The sequence below is a fragment of the Coenobita brevimanus genome, chromosome 23 (genome assembly GCF_032717465.1).
Source record: "Coenobita brevimanus isolate Jiangsu-jjx chromosome 23, ASM3271746v2, whole genome shotgun sequence".
Taxonomy (NCBI): domain Eukaryota; kingdom Metazoa; phylum Arthropoda; class Malacostraca; order Decapoda; family Coenobitidae; genus Coenobita; species Coenobita brevimanus.
Window position 1 is genome coordinate 40,357,029 of NC_136976.1, and position 7,862 is coordinate 40,364,890.

At 43.1% G+C, this 7,862-nt stretch overlaps 1 non-coding gene across 1 annotated transcript; it reads right to left on the minus strand.

Annotated features, from left to right (window-relative positions):
- Positions 1–2,982: 2,982 nt before the first annotated feature.
- On the minus strand, positions 2,983–3,054 carry TRNAE-CUC (transfer RNA glutamic acid (anticodon CUC)). The gene has a single exon. It is a non-coding gene; the product is annotated as a tRNA-Glu (tRNA).
- Between the last annotated feature and the right edge of the window lie 4,808 nt (positions 3,055–7,862).

The window sequence follows — 7,862 nt, forward strand, 5'->3', positions numbered from 1 at the left end:
GCAAGAATAACATAAAACAAAAAAGTCATCAGAGTGAAGTGGTTGTCTTCTTCCGGGCCAGTACGAGGCAGTAAAGAACTTTCTGGAACATTGTCCTCCTTGGTCTAACTTTTCTCGGCCGTGTTTTATGTTGAGGCTTTCCGCTTTGGTCCTGCTTCCACAAATTTTACCTCACGTCTTTCTCTCCAGGACAATTTGCCATATTATTCATTCTCAGCGCTGTGAAGCTGAGTACCCTGCACGTAATTCCTTTCGTACAATGACTATTATTAATTCATTTAAGCCCGCCGATTTTATTAACTCTGGAGAGGCCATTTGTAGCTGAACAAACCACTTCTAGCGACAGTGTTGGAAACAATGTCCATTAACCAATTCATATACTGATTCTTCCTGAGCTGCATAAAAAGGTTTGAAGGTAGGAACAACGTAGCATCATCAAGCTCCCGAGGTTAACTATGTAGTTCCATACTTGTTTAATCAGTGATATGTATGTGCAGTCCTGATGTCTGAAGCAGTACAAAGTCAATGGATTTTTTTTTTTTTCACACACACCACAAAGCCAGCCAGGAAACAGGACGTGTGTACTGGGCAATCCCCAGGTCCTGTCCTCCCCCCTTACTGTTTTTTAACCAGCCCATACACCACTGACCGGGCTAATGTATGGCCCGGCCAGCAATATATAGGTGCAGGGAATCTTTAAACAACAACATCAGTGAATTTTGTTCTCTAGTTCCAGGAGGCGAATTTTGGAAGAGATGTACTGTACATTGTAGATCCCTATTACCCTTTGCATCCGACGACGTCTTTTTCATGTTATTCATGGTACCGTCAGACGATTTTATTCACCTTAAGAAAGACTCCCCGAACTGAGGAGAAAAGATAAAACTTCACTGCAGAAAGTTCACCTGAAGATGATTGAAAAGGTCTGGAGGTAACAAGAATAAACCAACTGATTACGTCAGCGGAATCATGGGGCTAAGCAAGAAACTGGGAAACACAGGTGCATTGTTCGCTGTCCAAACAACTGCAGTCCCCTCCAACCGTACGTCATTGCCGGTGCGCTGATGGATTGTATGGGATTAATTATTTTGCCCTCAGTTTAGAGGTTTTCCCATAGTGAGTTTTAGCTTTCGCTGAATTACGATATCGAGGGAAAATCAAATTATGGAGTGTACCATGTGAGCCCGTTTTGTGTCCGGAAAATGTTTTTGACTTGTAAATTTGGCTACAATGTCGACGTAGACCAATTAGTACCTCCACGCTGGCTGTTCATTTGCCGGAGGCCGTGATTGGCTCCCGTGCTCATTACTTTGGTCGTATATGACTTCTAATCGACTCGAGATGATTATTGCGTTCTCAAATTAGCACGGTTAATGACAGAATTACGACGAGGGTTGGCGGGTCTTACTTGATTGGTAATGAGGCAGGCAGTTAACAAAGAGTACATTTAAGGCGTGTGTGAATGCAGTTAATTGTAACAATAATTATTCTTAATATTTACTTATTGTTAATAGGTCACTGTGATACGGGGGTGGGGGGGGGAGGGCGCTGTTTTAGGGTCTGCATATTTGTGATAAAATTTTTCTACAAGTTTTCGTCGGTACGTGGAGCTCAGAAAGATGTAGAATTAAAGTAACACTTCCCACTCCCCCACACCCAAGTGCCACATAATGGAGAACCAGTGTAGTTTTGATGACGTGGGAACAAAAGTTACATGGGACGGATCCAGCATTTGTTAAAAGGTTTGGTTTAAATATTTTTACTTGTCTGGCGGCAGTCATGCATTTAAAATTTAGAGTAATGAAAATGATGTGTACATTATCACAGTTAATTTAACAACTAAACTACAAAGCTTCATCAGTTGAGTCACATTCATACGATATGGAATTTTAAAATCTGTATTATTGTATTTTGTTCAGTTCCTTATACAAACTGCCAGAAAAATTACCACAGGTGAAGAAGGGAAGAAAGAAGGGTCCGGACGCCCTAGACCTCAACTGTTTTGCCACAGGTTGCGGCACACATGCTTATGAGACGAACATAGTGCTCTACAGAATACGTCATCGCCCAGGTCCAAGGATTTCTGTCCGCGGAGAAGGCAGGTGGAGCTGTCCGTTTAGGGGAGTTGTACCCGAGGCAGTTTAGTCCCTGCTTAAATTACTGACCTCACATCAGACTAGTTGTTAGTAACCATTTGTGGAGCTGAACATCGGCTTGGTAAGATACTCTGCTTCACGTCAAATGATCGATAAAGGGGAAGAGACTAACTTAGGCGCTGAAATGTGAGTGTGGGCTGCTTTGGTGTGGTATATCATAACTGGAGATTGACCAGCACTTGCTATTTATCAGAGTGTCAAGATATTCAGTGTAGGCATGGTACAGATGTGCTCATAAGCCTTAATATATACAGTCCTTCGTAACTTCCAAACACAGAGTTATTAGAATTTTTTTGAGCATCTAGCCTTAATTTTCATGCTTGTCTATACCTTAAACATCTGAAGTAATTAAAGCAAAACAGTAACACTCTAAAACGCAATCAACAAAAATCCCGATTTCTCAAATTTCCTCTTCCTCTTCAGAGTGAAGTGGCTGCGGCAGTGAAATGTGATGTAGTCGTAGCTTGGTGTAGGACAAGGATAGTAAAATGTCTGCTTTGTGACGTGCATTGTGGGTCAAGGTGATGGTGGTGGTGGTGGTGGTATGACTCAGTGTGATTAGGTGCATGGCGTGATGGCAGGTTGGTGACGTCATTTAGGTTATCTTTAGTTTGGTGCTCTGCTGCCTCACGCGCTTGCTACGCGCTTGCTATTATTGCATAACCTCCTTGCCACCTGCGTCCCCCCTCCTTAGATGAGCCAGGTTGGTGGTAAGCCACTCCAGTAAACAGCCTCTCTTATTACCGGATGCTGAAGGTAATACGTGGAAGTTGCCTGTTCATGAGCATTCCATAATATCCCCATCATGCCTAATATTTAAAAACCATTCCCGTGCCGGGAATCGAACCCGGGCCTCGCGGGTGAGAGCCGCGTATCCTAGCCACTAGACCACACGGGACACGTCGAAGATAGAGTTAGAAATTTAAAAGTAAGTTCAATCAAGAGGAAAAAAAAAAAAGTGATCTTCCTAGTTTGTTCCCAGTACGATAATATTTCCAGTGGAGTTGGGCTAAGACACAGGTGCCAGCTGCCACAGTGAGGGTGAGTGTTGTCTGATGCCTCACTGTTATTACTGCAGCAGGTTACGTCGCAGCCATTTGATCAATTCGCATGACTACGAACTTGGGAAATATTTTACGCTGCGCTTGATTGGGAGAAACTAAGAGGATCAGGGATTTTTTTTTTTTTTTTTTTGAGTATTATTTTGATAGGAATTGTCTCACGATATTATTGTGCTTATGATTAAAACAGCCATATTAAATACCTGTTGCAAACTCTTAAGTTACTATAATGATGACGGCCTAACTTGGACATACAGGTCTCTCATATCACTAGTACACACACACACACACACACACACACACACACACACACATATTTGTCTGTCTGTCTGTCTGTCTCTGTCCTATAATTGGCAAACGATTCCAGTCGCATGAAACTAAGCATTTCTTCTTTAATGGAGCTGTAAATAAATGGAATAAATTGCCCTCCAGTGTGGTAAATTGTAATACAGTACTGATCTTTAAAGGTCGCCTGGATAAATATTTGTCGTCTAACCCCCAGCTTAATATGTTTACTCCTGAATAAAACACTTGCGTGTGTATATTTTTTATTTTATTTTATTTTTTTAGAGCCTGGATCAATTTATTAAACGCAAATACAGTATATGCACAGACTAGGATAAGCACAGATAGCCCTGAGTTAACGGTCACTGCTCATACTTTCGACCTGTAATGGGCTGTGGATCACTGAGGGTCCTTGTTAGTTAAGTGGCCACCATCGGGATTTTTTTTTTTTTTTTTTTTTTTTAATGTACCAGGGGTCACTGCTTCAGGAGGTGACTTGTGTGCTTGTCCCGCATGGGAAAGTTGCTAGTCTCGGTGGAATGAACGGAGCTAGGGCCTGATTGACTGCTGCCTACAATTAAAAGCGCCAGGCAAGGCTGCCGCACACCCCTTAACATCCACACTGTGCACTGTGCAGTTTCCACGCTGTGTCTGCAGACGCCCCGTTACCTCAACTTACCTGTACATAGTGTCATGCGTTATTTATTTCTTTATTCAATTATTCATTTTATTTTACTACTTTCTCTTTCAGGTCGTTCATACTGGTAGCTTATAGATAATGTATTATAGAATGTAGCTTTTCCTTTTCAGTCTTTCCTATGAAATTTCCATGTTAGTTTTTCCATGATGCATGGTGTTTTTTCTCACTTTTTCCTTTCAGTTTTAACAGGAGGGTTTGGAGGCGAGGGGAGCCTTCTTCCTTTACTATCCTTATCCTTCAGCATGTAGAGGTAGATATCACAGTCATAGTCTACTCTGTAACAAACAGCCTCGAAAGGACCATAAGGTCTGTTGCTGTTTGCTTTCCTTTGTACCCCTTTGTATCCCTGTTCTCTCCATTTTACTCTACTCTTCCTCCTCCCTCTCCCCACCCCGCGTTCCCTCCGTCCTAAGCTCCCCTCCACCTAATCCCTGCATCCCTCCCTAAAGCCCCATATTAGTCCTTCCTCCCTGCCCTCCTCACTTGACATCATCACCTCTCACACTAAATCCTCTCCTCTCTCTCCATTCTCCTCTCCATCTCTCCCCTGCTTCCTCCATTTTCTCCTCTCTCTTCTTTTTTTCCATGCCTTCTTTTCTCTTCCTCCATTCCTGTAGCCTTCAGTCCTTTCTTCCCTTCTTTCTTCTTTCCTTGTCTTTCTCTTCATCCAGGCCTGTTCCTCTTCTTGTTTTCTCCTCCCTTTTTTCTCTTCTTTCCCTCCTTTACCTTCCCCATTCGTTTCTCTTTTCATTTCTTTTCTTCCCCTCCCAGTCTCGCTTCTCTCTTCCCTCCTCTCTTCTCCCTGCCGGTTCCTCCTTTTTCTTCCCCCTGTTTCCTCCCTTCCTTTCTGTTTTCTCCTCTTCTTTCCACTCTTCTCGCCCACTTTTTCCTTTCCCTTTCCCTACTTTTTTCCTTCCTGCCGTTCCTCTCTTTCGTCCTCCTTTTCCTCCCTTTTCTCCCCTTCCATTCCCCTCTTGTCCCCTCCCGTTCTCATTTTCTCCTCCTCCATTACCTCCTTTTCTCCCCTTTCCCTTTTCATTTCTTCCGTTCCTTTTTTCTCCCATCCCTTTCCCTCCATTTCTCCCAACCAGTTTCCCTTTCCTCCCCTTCCGTTCCATACTTTTCTCCCTTCACGTCCCCCTCTTATCTTCCCCTCCGTTCCCTTCTTTTCTCTCCCTCTATTCCTCATTATATTCCCTCATGTTCCCTCTTTTCTCCCTTGTTTTCTCTCCCTCCATTCCTCATTTTATCCTCTCATGTTTCCCTTTTTGTTCCTTCCCGTTGCCCTTTTAACCCCTCCCGTTTCCCTTTATACCCCTTCCGTTTACCTTTTCTGCAGTTATCACCGTGCAACAAATAATTTGTTTATTCAGTTGTTTTTGGTCTTTTTAGACTCAGTTTTCCACTCTGACTCCAATGGTGTACGTTTTGTTTGTCTAACTCTAGGTTTTTGTCAACAATTGGCAGTTGTTTATTTCCAGTCTTGTTACCGCGCACCGATGTCATGGCTGACCTATCGCTTACCATTCACACACACACACACACACACACACACACACACACACACACACACACACACACACACACACACACACACACACACACACACACACACACACACACACACACACACAGTCTCATGTTGCTAGTTTGGTTGGTCGACGTGTTTTTGAGCTGTTCCTTAAGGTGTTTCTGTTGGTGAGAATGACCAGTAAACGTTCTTGCAAGCTATCAGCCAATGCATTTTGTTATGTATGTGGAGAATATATTGGACCGGAGATGATCAAACATAAAATCCACGTTGATACCAAATTTGCTCGTGCATACAAAGCACAATTTGGCGTGGCAAGGGGTGATCAAGATAAGGATTGAGCTGTGCACTACACTTGTGGTAACTGTCGCTCTGTATTTGAAGCTTGGCTATGAGGAGTGAGAAAGAAGATGCCTTTCGCAGTTCCGAGAGCTTGGCGAGAGCCTTCGAATCACATGGCGATTGTTATTTTTTCATGGTTGATATGAGTGGTGCGAAGAGCATTAAGGGCAGAAAGAACATTGTATATCCAAATTTGCCTTCTTCAATCTCTCCGGTGCCTCACAATGATGAGCTGGCGATTCCTGTCCCTCCTGTGGACACAGAGGTTGTCTCTGACCATGAGGACATCATTGATGACGGAGGGGAAAGTGATGATGAATTGTATGTTGGAGAGTGTTCTGGAAACACTCCACACTTTCCTAATCAGCAAGACCTGAATGACTTGGTCCGAGATTTAGGACTCACCAAGTCTAGTGCTGAGCTGCTGGCATCACGTCTAAGTGAATGGAACTTGTTGGATCCCAGTTGCAAGTTGAGTTATAGGAATCGCCACGGCAAGTTTGCATCCTTTTTCAGATTTTGTGAAGAAACCTCCTTGTGTTATTGTTTTGATGTTAAGGGTTTGTTCCAAGCCATGGGATTGGATTACAAGGCCTCAGGATGGCAACTCTTTATAGTCAGTTCCATGAAGAGCCTGAAAGCTGTACTTTTGCATAACGGCAATGAACTCCCATCAGTTCCAGTTGCACATTCTGTGGAAATGAAAGAAGACTATGAGAATGAGAAGATTCGTCTGACAAAGATCAAGTACTTACATCACAATTGGGAGCTTTGTGAGGATTTCAAAATGATTTCGTTCCTACTTGGAATGCAAGGAGGATTTACGAAGTACTCATGTTTTTTATCTTATGGGACAGCCGGAGCAATGCAGAACATTTCGTGAGGAAAGACTGGCCATTCAGAGAGAGTCTCACACCAGGCTCGTGAAATGTTCTGAGAGCTCCACTGATCTCCAGATAAAAGGTATTGCTACCGCCGCTATGAACAATTCGTGAAAGCCATCGACAAGGATGATGATGCGTTTCTGCATATCCGATCAATGTTTCCCAAGTTGAGCGTGGCAAAGGTGACGGTTGGCATATTCACTGGGCTGCAAGTTCGAAGAATTCTTGCAAGTCGTGAACTCCAGGGAAAAATGACTGATAATGAAGAGCATGCTTGGAATGCTTTCAGAGGGGTTGTGGAAGGTTTTCTTGGCAACCAGAGGAGACCAGATCCCATACAGCTCATCGATGACCTGATCGGCGCATTCCACCGGCTTGGATGCAGAATGTCAATCAAATTGCACCATCTGCATTCCCACCTTGATTTCTTCAGATGCAACTTGGGTGCAGTCAGCGAGGAGCATGGCAAACGGTTCCACTAGGACATTCTGCTGATGGAAACCAGATATCACGGCAGGTGGAATGAGGCGATGATGGGCGATTACGTTTGGGGATTGTTGCGTGATTGTCATCACAGCTACAAAAGAAAGTCAAGATCAAAAGTGCATTTCTAGATACTGTGTGCCCTGCATTCCTTGTGATGTTACTGTTTGCTCATTTTCTAGTTATATTCATAATATACACCCGGATATATATAAATTCTTTGACATTCTCAACATTCACGAAATGGTAACAATTTGCAGTTCCTGTCCTTGTATGATACATATGTTGTTGCATAATTCCTGTAACTCTAGATATACACAAAAACAAATAGCATATTCGGAGTCCACGCATTGACATTGATCAGAAATAGCGTAAATGTCAACATAAACAAAAAATTGGGTTAAGATTGTTAGTGTTATT